The sequence below is a fragment of the Oncorhynchus nerka genome, linkage group LG26, assembly GCF_034236695.1.
Source record: "Oncorhynchus nerka isolate Pitt River linkage group LG26, Oner_Uvic_2.0, whole genome shotgun sequence".
In the NCBI taxonomy this organism is placed as follows: Eukaryota; Metazoa; Chordata; class Actinopteri; order Salmoniformes; family Salmonidae; genus Oncorhynchus; species Oncorhynchus nerka.
In genome coordinates this window covers 45,727,087-45,745,536 of record NC_088421.1, presented here as the reverse complement: position 1 = coordinate 45,745,536, position 18,450 = coordinate 45,727,087, and the positions used below count along the sequence as shown (strand labels likewise).

Here is an 18,450-nt window from a genome sequence, read left to right as displayed (position 1 = left end):
TAGTCAGGCCCCTTGAAGTTGACCAAAAGTCTATTAGGAAAGTAGTCAGGCCCCTTGAAGTTTGCCAAAAGTCTCTTAGGAAAGTAGTCAGGCCCCTTGAAGTTTACCAGAAGTCTCTTAGGAAAGTAGTCAGGCCCCTTGAAGTTCACCAGAAGTCTCTTAGGAAAGTAGTCAGGCCCCTTGAAGTTTGCCAAAAGTCTCTTAGGAAAGTAGTCAGGCCCCTTGAAGTTTGCCAAAAGTCTTTTAGGAAAGTAGTCAGGCCCCTTGAAGTTTGCCAAAAGTCTCTTAGGAAAGTAGTCAGGCCCCTTGAAGTTTGCCAAAAGGCACCTAAAGGACTCAGACCATGAGAAACAAGATGAAAGCAAGATTGATCTCTTTGGCCTGAATGCCAAGCACGTTTGGAGGAAACCTGGCACCATTTCTAAGGTGAAGCATGGTGGTGGCAGCATCATGCTGTGGGGCTCTTTTTCAGCGGCAGGGACTGGGAGACCAGTCAGGCTTGAGGGAACGATTAACAGAGGAAAATACAGAGAGATCCTTGATGAAAACCTGCTACAGAGCGCTCAGGACCTCAGACTGGGGTCCAGTCTGAGGTCCAGTTCACCTTCCAACAGGACAACGACCCTAAACACACAGCCAAGACAATGCAGGAGTGGCTTTGGGACAAGTCTCTGAATGTCCTTGAGTGGCCCAGCCAGAGCCCGGACTTGAACCCGATCAAACATCTCTGGAGACCTTAAAATAGCTGTGCAGCAATGCTCCCCATCCAACCTGAGAAGAATGGGAGAAACTCCCCAAATACAGGTGCGCCAAGCTTGTAGCGTCATACCCAAGAAGACTCGAGGCTGTAATCGCTGCCAAAGGTGCTTCAACAAAGTACTGAGTAAAGGGTCAGAATACTTCTGTAAATGTGAAATTCTCAGTTCTTTTTTTTATACATTTGCAAAAAAAAATCTAAAAACATGTTTTTGCTTTGTCATTATGGGGTATTGTGATGTCATTATGGGGTATTGTGATGTCATTATGGGGTATTGTGATGTCATTATGGGGTATTGTGATGTCATTATGGGGTATTGTGTGTACATTGATGAGGGGGAAAAAACAATTTAATCCATTGGAGATTAAGGCTGTAACGTAACAAAATGTGGAAAAAGTTAAGGGGTCTGAATACTTTCCAAATACACTGTAGATACAGTGAAGTCTACATCTGTGTGTGTGGGTGTATATATATATATATATACACACACTGTCAGTCAAAGGTCAGATGGTCAGATTTACATCGAATTGTGTATTTTCGTCCTTAAACACACGTGGATCTGGTGAACAGCTACCACCTGTTGACCAACTACAGGAACACTGACCTCAGAGTCTCCAGTTTACAGTGGGGATTCCCCAGTCCAGCAGAGAGCAGCTTCACTCCTGAATCCTTCAGGTCATTGTTACTCAGATCCAGCTCTCTCAGATGTGAGGAGTTTCGGCTGAGAACTGAGGCCAACACTTCACAAGATGCTTCTGTGAGTTTACAGCCAGCGAGTCTATGAACACAGAGTAAGCATTTAAATGTAAAACCATTATATGTGGATCTAATTAAAGGTTATCACTTGTTGATCAACTAGAGGAACACTGACCTCAGTCTCCCCAGTTTACAGTGGGGATTCCACAGTCCAGCAGAGAGCAGCTTCACTCCTGAATCCTTCAGGTCATTGTTACTCAGATCCATCTCTCTCAGATGTGAGGTGTTTAAACTGAGAGCTGAGACCAACACTTCACAGGATGTGTCTGTGAGGTTACAGTCAGTGAGTCTGTCAACACAGAGTAAACACCATTACAGACAGGTGGTATTATAACGGCACGTTTAGCTTTCATTTCTTACACATTTACCAGTACAGGTTTACAACGTGAATACATGGCTAGATGTTGCAACTGTATTTGATCAGTTTTATCATAATTTGTTCAAGACTTTTCAGCTGATAGACAATCTAGTCCACCAACAAAACTGTTTTTCTTACAAAGATCATCTTGGAACCCCAGAACTAAGATTGAATATTTTCCCTGTATTTTACAAATGTTCCATACCGAAAATAGACATTTTCTCCCAGGTAACCCAGTCTTTCCCGCCAAAACTGGAAGTGTCATTCTAAAGCATATAAAGCATATTTCCCCGTTGGCATGCTAAATATGTGTATTTTACACTCTAGCAGTACGTTCAGAGAAATATCATCAAAGACAAAAACGTTCTGAGCATGTTATCCTCAAAGCTCCCTGACAGTAAAAACAACCCTATGGGTTAATAGCCGGGTCTGGAGGAGCACCAACAGCCACCAGTCTAATGAATCCATTTAACTACAAAAGCCTCATTGGACCCCCCCCCCCCTTCGTGTCAATGTCATTTGGTTGTGTTTATGAAGGTGTTAGGTAACATTAGAAAACCAACTGTAAATATTTGAACTTTTTCATTAGCTTATGTTAACAAAACGAATACAAATATCACAGAATTGTATGTGTAAAATCTATTTTATTCATGGAGTACCTTTGATACAACTATGAAAACACAAAAGCATGTGCAGATACCTTTTTATAAACGACAAAACAAATAATAATAGCCAAAGAAAAAGGCATGTAGTGGATGAAGAAAATATCAGCAGCCTAAACTAATCAGTAGTGTTCAATGTCACGTACTAAACTAATCAGTAGTGTTCAATGTCACGTACTAATCAGTAGTGTTCAATGTCACGTACTAAACTAATCAGTAGTGTTCAATGTCACGTACTAATCAGTAGTGTTCAATGTCACGTACTAAACTAATCAGTAGTGTTCAATGTCACGTACTAATCAGTAGTGTTCAATGTCACGCACTAATCAGTAGTGTTCAATGTCACGTACTAAACTAATCAGTAGTGTTCAATGTCACGTACTAATCACTAGTGTTCAATGTCACGTACTAAACTAATCAGTAGTGTTCAATGTCACATACTAAACTAATCAGTAGTGTTCAATGTCACGTACTAATCAGTAGTGTTCAATGTCACGTACTAATCTATAGTGTTCAATGTCACGTACTAATCAGTAGTGTTCAATGTCACGTACTAATCAGTAGTGTTCAATGTCACGTACTAATCAGTAGTGTTCAATGTCACGTACTAAACTAATCAGTAGTGTTCAATGTCACGTACTAATCAGTAGTGTTCAATGTCACGTACTAATCAGTAGTGTTCAATGTCACGTACTAATCAGTAGTGTTCAATGTCACGTATTAATCAGTAGTGTTCAATGTCACGTACTAATCAGTAGTGTTCAATGTCACGTACTAAACTAATCAGTAGTGTTCAATGTCACATACTAAACTAATCAGTAGTGTTCAATGTCACGTACTAAACTAATCAGTAGTGTTCAATGTCACGTACTAATCAGTAGTGTTCAATGTCACGTGCTAAACTAATCAGTAGTGTTCAATGTCACGTACTAATAAGTAGTGTTCAATGTCACGTACTAATCAGTAGTGTTCAATGTCACGTACTAATCAGTAGTGTTCAATGTCACGTACTAATCAGTAGTGTTCAATGTCACGTACTAAACTAATCAGTAGTGTTCAATGTCACGTACTAATCAGTAGTGTTCAATGTCACGTACTAAACTAATCAGTAGTGTTCAATGTCACGTTCTAAACTAATCAGTAGTGTTCAATGTCACGTACTAAACTAATCAGTAGTGTTCAATGTCACATACTAAACTAATCAGTAGTGTTCAATGTCACGTACTAATCAGTAGTGTTCAATGTCACGTACTAAACTAATCAGTAGTGTTCAATGTCACGTACTAATCAGTAGTGTTCAATGTCACGTACTAAACTAATCAGTAGTGTTCAATGTCACATACTAAACTAATCAGTAGTGTTCAATGTCACGTACTAAACTAATCAGTAGTGTTCAATGTCACGTACTAATCAGTAGTGTTCAATGTCACGTGCTAAACTAATCAGTAGTGTTCAATGTCACGTACTAATAAGTAGTGTTCAATGTCACGTACTAATCAGTAGTGTTCAATGTCACGTACTAATCAGTAGTGTTCAATGTCACGTACTAATCAGTAGTGTTCAATGTCACGTACTAAACTAATCAGTAGTGTTCAATGTCACGTACTAATCAGTAGTGTTCAATGTCACGTACTAAACTAATCAGTAGTGTTCAATGTCACGTTCTAAACTAATCAGTAGTGTTCAATGTCACGTACTAAACTAATCAGTAGTGTTCAATGTCACATACTAAACTAATCAGTAGTGTTCAATGTCACGTACTAATCAGTAGTGTTCAATGTCACGTACTAAACTAATCAGTAGTGTTCAATGTCACGTACTAATCAGTAGTGTTCAATGTCACGTACTAAACTAATCAGTAATGTTCAATGTCACATACTAAACTAATCAGTAGTGTTCAATGTCACGTACTAATCAGTAGTGTTCAATGCCACGTACTAAACTAATCAGTAGTGTTCAATTTCACGTACTAATCAGTAGTGTTCAATGTCACGTGCTAAACTAATCAGTAGTGTTCAATGTCACGTACTAAACTAATCAGTAGTGTTCAATGTCACGTACTAATCAGTAGTGTTCAATGTCACGTTCTAAACTAATCAGTAGTGTTCAATGTCACGTACTAATCAGTAGTGTTCAATGTCACGTACTAATCAGTAGTGTTCAATGTCACGTACTAATCAGTAGTGTTCAATGTCACGTACTAATCAGTAGTGTTCAATGTCACGTACTAATCAGTAGTGTTCAATGTCACGTACTAATCAGTAGTGTTCAATGTCACGTACTAAACTAATCAGTAGTGTTCAATGTCACGTACTAATCAGTAGTGTTCAATGTCACGTACTAAACTAATCAGTAGTGTTCAATGTCACGTAATCAGTAGTGTTCAATGTCAGTAATCAGTAGTGTTCAATGTCACGTACTAAACTAATCAGTAGTGTTCAATGTCACGTACTAATCACTAGTGTTCAATGTCACGTACTAAACTAATCAGTAGTGTTCAATGTCACATACTAAACTAATCAGTAGTGTTCAATGTCACGTACTAATCAGTAGTGTTCAATGTCACGTACTAATCTGTAGTGTTCAATGTCACGTACTAATCAGTAGTGTTCAATGTCACGTACTAATCAGTAGTGTTCAATGTCACGTACTAATCAGTAGTGTTCAATGTCACGTACTAAACTAATCAGTAGTGTTCAATGTCACGTACTAATCAGTAGTGTTCAATGTCACGTACTAATCAGTAGTGTTCAATGTCACGTACTAATCAGTAGTGTTCAATGTCACGTATTAATCAGTAGTGTTCAATGTCACGTACTAATCAGTAGTGTTCAATGTCACGTACTAAACTAATCAGTAGTGTTCAATGTCACGTACTAAACTAATCAGTAGTGTTCAATGTAACGTACTAAACTAATCAGTAGTGTTCAATGTCACGTACTAATCAGTAGTGTTCAATGTCACGTGCTAAACTAATCAGTAGTGTTCAATGTCACGTACTAATAAGTAGTGTTCAATGTCACGTACTAATCAGTAGTGTTCAATGTCACGTACTAATCAGTAGTGTTCAATGTCACGTACTAATCAGTAGTGTTCAATGTCACGTACTAAACTAATCAGTAGTGTTCAATGTCACGTACTAATCAGTAGTGTTCAATGTCACGTACTAAACTAATCAGTAGTGTTCAATGTCACGTACTAATCAGTAGTGTTCAATGTCACGTACTAAACTAATCAGTAGTGTTCAATGTCACGTTCTAAACTAATCAGTAGTGTTCAATGTCACGTACTAAACTAATCAGTAGTGTTCAATGTCACATACTAAACTAATCAGTAGTGTTCAATGTCACGTACTAATCAGTAGTGTTCAATGTCACGTACTAAACTAATCAGTAGTGTTCAATGTCACGTACTAATCAGTAGTGTGCAATGTCACGTACTAAACTAATCAGTAATGTTCAATGTCACATACTAAACTAATCAGTAGTGTTCAATGTCACGTACTAATCAGTAGTGTTCAATGCCACGTACTAAACTAATCAGTAGTGTTTAATTTCACGTACTAATCAGTAGTGTTCAATGTCACGTGCTAAACTAATCAGTAGTGTTCAATGTCACGTACTAAACTAATCAGTAGTGTTCAATGTCACGTACTAATCAGTAGTGTTCAATGTCACGTTCTAAACTAATCAGTAGTGTTCAATGTCACGTACTAATCAGTAGTGTTCAATGTCACGTACTAATCAGTAGTGTTCAATGTCACGTACTAATCAGTAGTGTTCAATGTCACGTACTAATCAGTAGTGTTCAATGTCACGTACTAATCAGTAGTGTTCAATGTCACGTACTAATCAGTAGTGTTCAATGTCACGTACTAAACTAATCAGTAGTGTTCAATGTCACGTACTAATCAGTAGTGTTCAATGTCACGTACTAAACTAATCAGTAGTGTTCAATGTCACGTACTAATCAGTAGTGTTCAATGTCACGCACTAATCAGTAGTGTTCAATGTCACGTACTAAACTAATCAGTAGTGTTCAATGTCACGTACTAATCACTAGTGTTCAATGTCACGTACTAAACTAATCAGTAGTGTTCAATGTCACATACTAAACTAATCAGTAGTGTTCAATGTCACGTACTAATCAGTAGTGTTCAATGTCACGTACTAATCTGTAGTGTTCAATGTCACGTACTAATCAGTAGTGTTCAATGTCACGTACTAATCAGTAGTGTTCAATGTCGCGTACTAATCAGTAGTGTTCAATGTCACGTACTAAACTAATCAGTAGTGTTCAATGTCACGTACTAATCAGTAGTGTTCAATGTCACGTACTAATCAGTAGTGTTCAATGTCACGTACTAATCAGTAGTGTTCAATGTCACGTACAGTAATCAGTAGTGTTTCAATGTCACGTACTAAACTAATCAGTAGTGTTCAATGTCACGTACTAAACTAATCAGTAGTGTTCAATGTCACGTACTAAACTAATCAGTAGTGTTCAATGTCACATACTAAACTAATCAGTAGTGTTCAATGTCACGTACTAATCAGTAGTGTTCAATGTCACGTGCTAAACTAATCAGTAGTGTTCAATGTCACGTACTAATAAGTAGTGTTCAATGTCACGTACTAATCAGTAGTGTTCAATGTCACGTACTAATCAGTAGTGTTCAATGTCACGTACTAAACTAATCAGTAGTGTTCAATGTCACGTACTAATCAGTAGTGTTCAATGTCACGTACTAAACTAATCAGTAGTGTTCAATGTCACGTTCTAAACTAATCAGTAGTGTTCAATGTCACGTACTAAACTAATCAGTAGTGTTCAATGTCACATACTAAACTAATCAGTAGTGTTCAATGTCACGTACTAATCAGTAGTGTTCAATGTCACGTACTAAACTAATCAGTAGTGTTCAATGTCACGTACTAATCAGTAGTGTTCAATGTCACGTACTAAACTAATCAGTAATGTTCAATGTCACATACTAAACTAATCAGTAGTGTTCAATGTCACGTACTAATCAGTAGTGTTCAATGCCACGTACTAAACTAATCAGTAGTGTTCAATTTCACGTACTAATCAGTAGTGTTCAATGTCACGTGCTAAACTAATCAGTAGTGTTCAATGTCACGTACTAAACTAATCAGTAGTGTTCAATGTCACGTACTAATCAGTAGTGTTCAATGTCACGTTCTAAACTAATCAGTAGTGTTCAATGTCACGTACTAATCAGTAGTGTTCAATGTCACGTACTAATCAGTAGTGTTCAATGTCACGTACTAATCAGTAGTGTTCAATGTCACGTACTAATCAGTAGTGTTCAATGTCACGTACTAATCAGTAGTGTTCAATGCAACGTACTAAACTAATCAGTAGTGTTCAATGTCACGTACTAATCAGTAGTGTTCAATGTCACGTGCTAAACTAATCAGTAGTGTTCAATGTCACGTACTAAACTAATCAGTAGTGTTCAATGTCACGTACTAATCAGTAGTGTTCAATGTCACGTTCTAAACTAATCAGTAGTGTTCAATGTCACGTACTAATCAGTAGTGTTCAATGTCACGTACTAATCAGTAGTGTTCAATGTCACGTACTAATCAGTAGTGTTCAATGTCACGTACTAATCAGTAGTGTTCAATGTCACGTACTAATCAGTAGTGTTCAATGTCACGTACTAATCAGTAGTGTTCAATGTCACGTACTAATCAGTAGTGTTCAATGTCACGTACTAAACTAATCAGTAGTGTTCAATGTCACATACTAAACTAATCAGTAGTGTTCAATGTCACGTACTAATCAGTAGTGTTCAATGTCACGTGCTAAACTAATCAGTAGTGTTCAATGTCACGTACTAATCAGTAGTGTTCAATGTCACGTACTAATCAGTAGTGTTCAATGTCACGTACTAATCAGTAGTGTTCAATGTCACGTATTAATCAGTAGTGTTCAATGTCACGTACTAATCAGTAGTGTTCAATGTCACGTACTAAACTAATCAGTAGTGTTCAATGTCACGTACTAAACTAATCAGTAGTGTTCAATGTCACGTACTAAACTAATCAGTAGTGTTCAATGTCACATACTAAACTAATCAGTAGTGTTCAATGTCACGTACTAAACTAATCAGTAGTGTTCAATGTCACGTACTAATCAGTAGTGTTCAATGTCACGTGCTAAACTAATCAGTAGTGTTCAATGTCACGTACTAATAAGTAGTGTTCAATGTCACGTACTAATCAGTAGTGTTCAATGTCACGGACTAATCAGTAGTGTTCAATGTCACGTACTAATCAGTAGTGTTCAATGTCACGTACTAAACTAATCAGTAGTGTTCAATGTCACGTACTAATCAGTAGTGTTCAATGTCACGTACTAAACTAATCAGTAGTGTTCAATGTCACGTTCTAAACTAATCAGTAGTGTTCAATGTCACGTACTAAACTAATCAGTAGTGTTCAATGTCACATACTAAACTAATCAGTAGTGTTCAATGTCACGTACTAATCAGTAGTGTTCAATGTCACGTACTAAACTAATCAGTAGTGTTCAATGTCACGTACTAATCAGTAGTGTTCAATGTCACGTACTAAACTAATCAGTAGTGTTCAATGTCACGTACTAATCAGTAGTGTTCAATGTCACGCACTAATCAGTAGTGTTCAATGTCACGTACTAAACTAATCAGTAGTGTTCAATGTCACGTACTAATCACTAGTGTTCAATGTCACGTACTAAACTAATCAGTAGTGTTCAATGTCACATACTAAACTAATCAGTAGTGTTCAATGTCACGTACTAATCAGTAGTGTTCAATGTCACGTACTAATCTGTAGTGTTCAATGTCACGTACTAATCAGTAGTGTTCAATGTCACGTACTAATCAGTAGTGTTCAATGTCACGTACTAATCAGTAGTGTTCAATGTCACGTACTAAACTAATCAGTAGTGTTCAATGTCACGTACTAATCAGTAGTGTTCAATGTCACGTACTAATCAGTAGTGTTCAATGTCACGTATTAATCAGTAGTGTTCAATGTCACGTACTAATCAGTAGTGTTCAATGTCACGTACTAAACTAATCAGTAGTGTTCAATGTCACGTACTAAACTAATCAGTAGTGTTCAATGTCACGTACTAAACTAATCAGTAGTGTTCAATGTCACGTACTAAACTAATCAGTAGTGTTCAATGTCACGTACTAAACTAATCAGTAGTGTTCAATGTCACGTACTAATCAGTAGTGTTCAATGTCACGTGCTAAACTAATCAGTAGTGTTCAATGTCACGTACTAATAAGTAGTGTTCAATGTCACGTACTAATCAGTAGTGTTCAATGTCACGTACTAATCAGTAGTGTTCAATGTCACGTACTAATCAGTAGTGTTCAATGTCACGTACTAAACTAATCAGTAGTGTTCAATGTCACGTACTAATCAGTAGTGTTCAATGTCACGTACTAAACTAATCAGTAGTGTTCAATGTCACGTTCTAAACTAATCAGTAGTGTTCAATGTCACGTACTAAACTAATCAGTAGTGTTCAATGTCACATACTAAACTAATCAGTAGTGTTCAATGTCACGTACTAATCAGTAGTGTTCAATGTCACGTACTAAACTAATCAGTAGTGTTCAATGTCACGTACTAATCAGTAGTGTTCAATGTCACGTACTAAACTAATCAGTAATGTTCAATGTCACATACTAAACTAATCAGTAGTGTTCAATGTCACGTACTAATCAGTAGTGTTCAATGCCACGTACTAAACTAATCAGTAGTGTTCAATTTCACGTACTAATCAGTAGTGTTCAATGTCACGTGCTAAACTAATCAGTAGTGTTCAATGTCACGTACTAAACTAATCAGTAGTGTTCAATGTCACGTACTAATCAGTAGTGTTCAATGTCACGTTCTAAACTAATCAGTAGTGTTCAATGTCACGTACTAATCAGTAGTGTTCAATGTCACGTACTAATCAGTAGTGTTCAATGTCACGTACTAATCAGTAGTGTTCAATGTCACGTACTAATCAGTAGTGTTCAATGTCACGTACTAATCAGTAGTGTTCAATGTCACGTACTAATCAGTAGTGTTCAATGGCACGTACTAATAAGTAGTGTTCAATGTCACATGCTAATCAGTAGTGTTCAATGTCACGTACTAATCAGTAGTGTTCAATGTCACGTACTAATCAGTAGTGTTCAATGTCACGTACTAATCAGTAGTGTTCAATGTCACGTACTAAACTAATCAGTAGTGTTCAATGTCACGTACTAATCAGTAGTGTTCAATGTCACGTTCTAAACTAATCAGTAGTGTTCAATGTCACGTACTAATCAGTAGTGTTCAATGTCACGTAAAGTAGTGTTCAATGTCACGTACTAATCAGTAGTGTTCAATGTCACGTACTAATCAGTAGTGTTCAATGTCACGTACTAATCAGTAGTGTTCAATGTCACGTACTAATCAGTAGTGTTCAATGTCACGTACTAAACTAATCAGTAGTGTTCAATGTCACATACTAAACTAATCAGTAGTGTTCAATGTCACGTACTAATCAGTAGTGTTCAATGTCACGTGCTAAACTAATCAGTAGTGTTCAATGTCACGTACTAATCAGTAGTGTTCAATGTCACGTACTAATCAGTAGTGTTCAATGTCACGTACTAATCAGTAGTGTTCAATGTCACGTATTAATCAGTAGTGTTCAATGTCACGTACTAATCAGTAGTGTTCAATGTCACGTACTAAACTAATCAGTAGTGTTCAATGTCACGTACTAAACTAATCAGTAGTGTTCAATGTCACGTACTAAACTAATCAGTAGTGTTCAATGTCACATACTAAACTAATCAGTAGTGTTCAATGTCACGTACTAAACTAATCAGTAGTGTTCAATGTCACGTACTAATCAGTAGTGTTCAATGTCACGTGCTAAACTAATCAGTAGTGTTCAATGTCACGTACTAATAAGTAGTGTTCAATGTCACGTACTAATCAGTAGTGTTCAATGTCACGTACTAATCAGTAGTGTTCAATGTCACGTACTAATCAGTAGTGTTCAATGTCACGTACTAAACTAATCAGTAGTGTTCAATGTCACGTACTAATCAGTAGTGTTCAATGTCACGTACTAAACTAATCAGTAGTGTTCAATGTCACGTTCTAAACTAATCAGTAGTGTTCAATGTCACGTACTAAACTAATCAGTAGTGTTCAATGTCACATACTAAACTAATCAGTAGTGTTCAATGTCACGTACTAATCAGTAGTGTTCAATGTCACGTACTAAACTAATCAGTAGTGTTCAATGTCACGTACTAATCAGTAGTGTTCAATGTCACGTACTAAACTAATCAGTAATGTTCAATGTCACATACTAAACTAATCAGTAGTGTTCAATGTCACGTACTAATCAGTAGTGTTCAATGCCACGTACTAAACTAATCAGTAGTGTTCAATTTCACGTACTAATCAGTAGTGTTCAATGTCACGTGCTAAACTAATCAGTAGTGTTCAATGTCACGTACTAAACTAATCAGTAGTGTTCAATGTCACGTACTAATCAGTAGTGTTCAATGTCACGTTCTAAACTAATCAGTAGTGTTCAATGTCACGTACTAATCAGTAGTGTTCAATGTCACGTACTAATCAGTAGTGTTCAATGTCACGTACTAAACTAATCAGTAGTGTTCAATGTCACGTACTAATCAGTAGTGTTCAATGTCACGTACTAATCAGTAGTGTTCAATGTCACGTACTAATCAGTAGTGTTCAATGTCACGTATTAATCAGTAGTGTTCAATGTCACGTACTAATCAGTAGTGTTCAATGTCACGTACTAAACTAATCAGTAGTGTTCAATGTCACGTACTAAACTAATCAGTAGTGTTCAATGTCACGTACTAAACTAATCAGTAGTGTTCAATGTCACATACTAAACTAATCAGTAGTGTTCAATGTCACGTACTAAACTAATCAGTAGTGTTCAATGTCACGTACTAATCAGTAGTGTTCAATGTCACGTGCTAAACTAATCAGTAGTGTTCAATGTCACGTACTAATAAGTAGTGTTCATTGTCACGTACTAATCAGTAGTGTTCAATGTCACGTACTAATCAGTAGTGTTCAATGTCACGTACTAATCAGTAGTGTTCAATGTCACGTACTAAACTAATCAGTAGTGTTCAATGTCACGTACTAATCAGTAGTGTTCAATGTCACGTACTAAACTAATCAGTAGTGTTCAATGTCACGTTCTAAACTAATCAGTAGTGTTCAATGTCACGTACTAAACTAATCAGTAGTGTTCAATGTCACATACTAAACTAATCAGTAGTGTTCAATGTCACGTACTAATCAGTAGTGTTCAATGTCACGTACTAAACTAATCAGTAGTGTTCAATGTCACGTACTAATCAGTAGTGTTCAATGTCACGTACTAAACTAATCAGTAATGTTCAATGTCACATACTAAACTAATCAGTAGTGTTCAATGTCACGTACTAATCAGTAGTGTTCAATGCCACGTACTAAACTAATCAGTAGTGTTCAATTTCACGTACTAATCAGTAGTGTTCAATGTCACGTGCTAAACTAATCAGTAGTGTTCAATGTCACGTACTAAACTAATCAGTAGTGTTCAATGTCACGTACTAATCAGTAGTGTTCAATGTCACGTTCTAAACTAATCAGTAGTGTTCAATGTCACGTACTAATCAGTAGTGTTCAATGTCACGTACTAATCAGTAGTGTTCAATGTCACGTACTAATCAGTAGTGTTCAATGTCACGTAAACTAATCAGTAGTAATGTCAGTAGTAGTGTTCAATGTCACGTAAACTAATCAGTAGTGTTCAATGTCAGTAATCAGTAGTGTTCAATGTCACGCACTAATCAGTAGTGTTCAATGTCACGTACTAAACTAATCAGTAGTGTTCAATGTCACGTACTAATCACTAGTGTTCAATGTCACGTACTAAATTAATCAGTAGTGTTCAATGTCACATACTAAACTAATCAGTAGTGTTCAATGTCACGTACTAATCAGTAGTGTTCAATGTCACGTACTAATCTGTAGTGTTCAATGTCACGTACTAATCAGTAGTGTTCAATGTCACGTACTAATCAGTAGTGTTCAATGTCACGTACTAATCAGTAGTGTTCAATGTCACGTACTAAACTAATCAGTAGTGTTCAATGTCACGTACTAATCAGTAGTGTTCAATGTCACGTACTAATCAGTAGTGTTCAATGTCACGTACTAATCAGTAGTGTTCAATGTCACGTATTAATCAGTAGTGTTCAATGTCACGTACTAATCAGTAGTGTTCAATGTCACGTACTAAACTAATCAGTAGTGTTCAATGTCACGTACTAAACTAATCAGTAATGTTCAATGTCACGTACTAAACTAATCAGTAGTGTTCAATGTCACATACTAAACTAATCAGTAGTGTTCAATGTCACGTACTAAACTAATCAGTAGTGTTCAATGTCACGTACTAATCAGTAGTGTTCAATGTCACGTGCTAAACTAATCAGTAGTGTTCAATGTCACGTACTAATAAGTAGTGTTCAATGTCACGTACTAATCAGTAGTGTTCAATGTCACGTACTAATCAGTAGTGTTCAATGTCACGTACTAATCAGTAGTGTTCAATGTCACGTACTAAACTAATCAGTAGTGTTCAATGTCACGTACTAATCAGTAGTGTTCAATGTCACGTACTAATCAGTAGTGTTCAATGTCACGTACTAATCAGTAGTGTTCAATGTCACGTACTAATCAGTAGTGTTCAATGTCACGTACTAATCAGTAGTGTTCAATGTCACGTACTAATCAGTAGTGTTCAATGTCACGTACTAATCAGTAGTGTTCAATGTCACGTACTAATCAGTAGTGTTCAATGTCACGTACTAAACTAATCAGTAGTGTTCAATGTCACATACTAAACTAATCAGTAGTGTTCAATGTCACGTACTAATCAGTAGTGTCCAATGTCACGTGCTAAACTAATCAGTAGTGTTCAATGTCACGTACTAATCAGTAGTGTTCAATGTCACGTACTAATCAGTAGTGTTCAATGTCACGTACTAATCAGTAGTGTTCAATGTCACGTATTAATCAGTAGTGTTCAATGTCACGTACTAATCAGTAGTGTTCAATGTCACGTACTAAACTAATCAGTAGTGTTCAATGTCACGTACTAAACTAATCAGTAGTGTTCAATGTCACGTACTAAACTAATCAGTAGTGTTCAATGTCACATACTAAACTAATCAGTAGTGTTCAATGTCACGTACTAAACTAATCAGTAGTGTTCAATGTCACGTACTAATCAGTAGTGTTCAATGTCACGTGCTAAACTAATCAGTAGTGTTCAATGTCACGTACTAATAAGTAGTGTTCAATGTCACGTACTAATCAGTAGTGTTCAATGTCACGTACTAATCAGTAGTGTTCAATGTCACGTACTAATCAGTAGTGTTCAATGTCACGTACTAAACTAATCAGTAGTGTTCAATGTCACGTACTAATCAGTAGTGTTCAATGTCACGTACTAAACTAATCAGTAGTGTTCAATGTCACGTTCTAAACTAATCAGTAGTGTTCAATGTCACGTACTAAACTAATCAGTAGTGTTCAATGTCACATACTAAACTAATCAGTAGTGTTCAATGTCACGTACTAATCAGTAGTGTTCAATGTCACGTACTAAACTAATCAGTAGTGTTCAATGTCACGTACTAATCAGTAGTGTTCAATGTCACGTACTAAACTAATCAGTAATGTTCAATGTCACATACTAAACTAATCAGTAGTGTTCAATGTCACGTACTAATCAGTAGTGTTCAATGCCACGTACTAAACTAATCAGTAGTGTTCAATTTCACGTACTAATCAGTAGTGTTCAATGTCACGTGCTAAACTAATCAGTTGTGTTCAATGTCACGTACTAAACTAATCAGTAGTGTTCAATGTCACGTACTAATCAGTAGTGTTCAATGTCACGTTCTAAACTAATCAGTAGTGTTCAATGTCACGTACTAATCAGTAGTGTTCAATGTCACGTACTAATCAGTAGTGTTCAATGTCACGTACTAATCAGTAGTGTTCAATGTCACGTACTAATCAGTAGTGTTCAATGTCACGTACTAATCAGTAGTGTTCAATGTCACGTACTAATCAGTAGTGTTCAATGCAACGTACTAAACTAATCAGTAGTGTTCAATGTCACGTACTAATCAGTAGTGTTCAATGTCACCTGCTAAACTAATCAGTAGTGTTCAATGTCACGTACTAAACTAATCAGTAGTGTTCAATGTCACGTACTAATCAGTAGTGTTCAATGTCACGTTCTAAACTAATCAGTAGTGTTCAATGTCACGTACTAATCAGTAGTGTTCAATGTCACGTACTAATCAGTAGTGTTCAATGTCACGTACTAATCAGTAGTGTTCAATGTCACGTACTAATCAGTAGTGTTCAATGTCACGTACTAATCAGTAGTGTTCAATGTCACGTACTAATCAGTAGTGTTCAATCTCACGTACTAAACTAATCAGTAGTGTTCAATGTCACATACTAAACTAATCAGTAGTGTTCAATGTCACGTACTAATCAGTAGTGTTCAATGTCACGTGCTAAACTAATCAGTAGTGTTCAATGTCACGTACTAATCAGTAGTGTTCAATGTCACGTACTAAACTAATCAGTAGTGTTCAATGTCACGCACTAAACTAATCAGTAGTGTTCAATGCCACGTACTAAACTAATCAGTAGTGTTCAATGTCACGTGCTAAACTAATCAGTAGTGTTCAATGTCACGTACTAATCAGTAGTGTTCAATGTCACGTGCTAAACTAATCAGTAGTGTTCAATGTCACGTACTAAACTAATCAGTAGTGTTCAATGTCACGTACTAATCAGTAGTGTTCAATGTCACGTTCTAAACTAATCAGTAGTGTTCAATGTCACGTACTAATCAGTAGTGTTCAATGTCACGTACTCATCAGTAGTGTTCAATGTCACGTACTAAACTAATCAGTAGTGTTCAATGTCACGTACTAATCAGTAGTGTTCAATGTCACGTGCTAAACTAATCAGTAGTGTTCAATGTCACGTACTAATCAGTAGTGTTCAATGTCACGTACTAAACTAATCAGTAGTGTTCAATGCCACGTACTAAACTAATGAGTAGTGGTCAATGTCACGTGCTAAACTAATCAGTAGTGTTCAATGTCATGTACTAATCAGTAGTGTTCAATGCCACGTACTAAACTAATCAGTAGTGTTCAATGTCACGTACTAATCAGTAGTGTTCAATGTCACGTGCTAAACTAATCAGTAGTGTTCAATGTCACGTACTAAACTAATCAGTAGTGTTCAATGTCACGTACTAATCAGTAGTGTTCAATGTCACGTTCTAAACTAATCAGTAGTGTTCAATGTCACGTACTAATCAGTAGTGTTCAATGTCACGTACTAATCAGTAGTGTTCAATGTCACGTACTAATCAGTAGTGTTCAATGTCACGTACTAATCAGTAGTGTTCAATGTCACGTACTAATCAGTAGTGTTCAATGTCACGTACTAATCAGTAGTGTTCAATGTCACGTACTAATCAGTAGTGTTCAATGTCACGTACTAATCAGTAGTGTTCAATATCACGTACTAATCAGTAGTGTTCAATGTCACGTACTAATCAGTAGTGTTCAATGTCACGTACTAATCAGTAGTGTTCAATGTCACGTGCACAAGTACAGTGAAAGTCCTTTCCTGCAAGTCCTAAACCCAACAATCAATAAACACACAAGAAATACAAATAGAAGAGAAGAAATGAAAAGAACACTAGAGAAGAAGAAGCGATGTACAGAGTCAGTTCCATATTTATAAGCAGGGAGACTGGAATGATACATGTAGATATACGCTACCGTTCAAAAGTTTGGGGTCACTTAGAAATGTTCTTGTTTTTGAAAGAAAAGCACATTTCTTGTCCATTAAAATAATATTGAATTGATCAGAAATATAGTGTAGACATTGTTAGTGTTCTAAATGACTATTGTAGCTGGAAACGGCGGATTTCTTATGGAATATCGACATCGGGCTAAACCAAGATGATCATTTTAAAAGGCTAATTGATCACTAGGAAACCCTATATATATATATATATATATATATATATACATACATACATATATGAATAAACTGGGTGCTTCCAGTCCTGAATGCTGATTGGCTGATCGCCGTGATATATCAGACCGTATACCCCGGGTATGACAAAACATTTATTTTGACTGCTCTAATTACGTTGGTATCCAGATTATAATAGCAACGCGATGCGTAATGCCTAAGAACAGCCTTTAGCCGTGGCCATATACCACACCGCCTCGTGCCTTGTGTCTTATTGCTTATGTATATAGGGGTACGGTGGCTAGTCGACAGGATGTATGATAAACACCATAGCAGCAGTGTAAATGAAGATCGGATGTGAGTGTGAGTGTGTGTGTGTGTAGAGTGACTAGAAATGTGTTACATGTTATGTTTGTGTGTTGGAGTGTCAGTGTGTGTGAGTGTGTCCTGAGAGTGTACAAAGAGACAATGTTATAATACAAATGAATACAAGCGTCAACTCAGATAGTCTGTGTATCCATTTGTTAGCTATTTAGTAGTGTTATAGCTTGGGGATAGAAGCTCTTAAGGAGCCTGTTGGTGTCAGACTTGATGCACCGGTAAGGCTTGCCATGCAGAAACAGAGAGAACAGTCCATGGTTTGGGTGGCTGGAGTCTTTCCAGGCCTTCCTTTCACACCGCCTGATAAAGGTCCTGGATGGCAGGGAGCTCGGCCCCAGTGATGTACTGGGCTGTCCTTCCACCCTCTGTAGCGCCATGTGATTGAGGGCT

General features: G+C 36.8%; 1 pseudogene; it reads right to left on the bottom strand.

Annotated features, from left to right (window-relative positions):
* The window catches only part of LOC115128092 (NACHT, LRR and PYD domains-containing protein 12-like), an 80,905-nt pseudogene that overhangs the window by 6,532 nt on the left and 55,923 nt on the right, over positions 1 to 18,450 (bottom strand).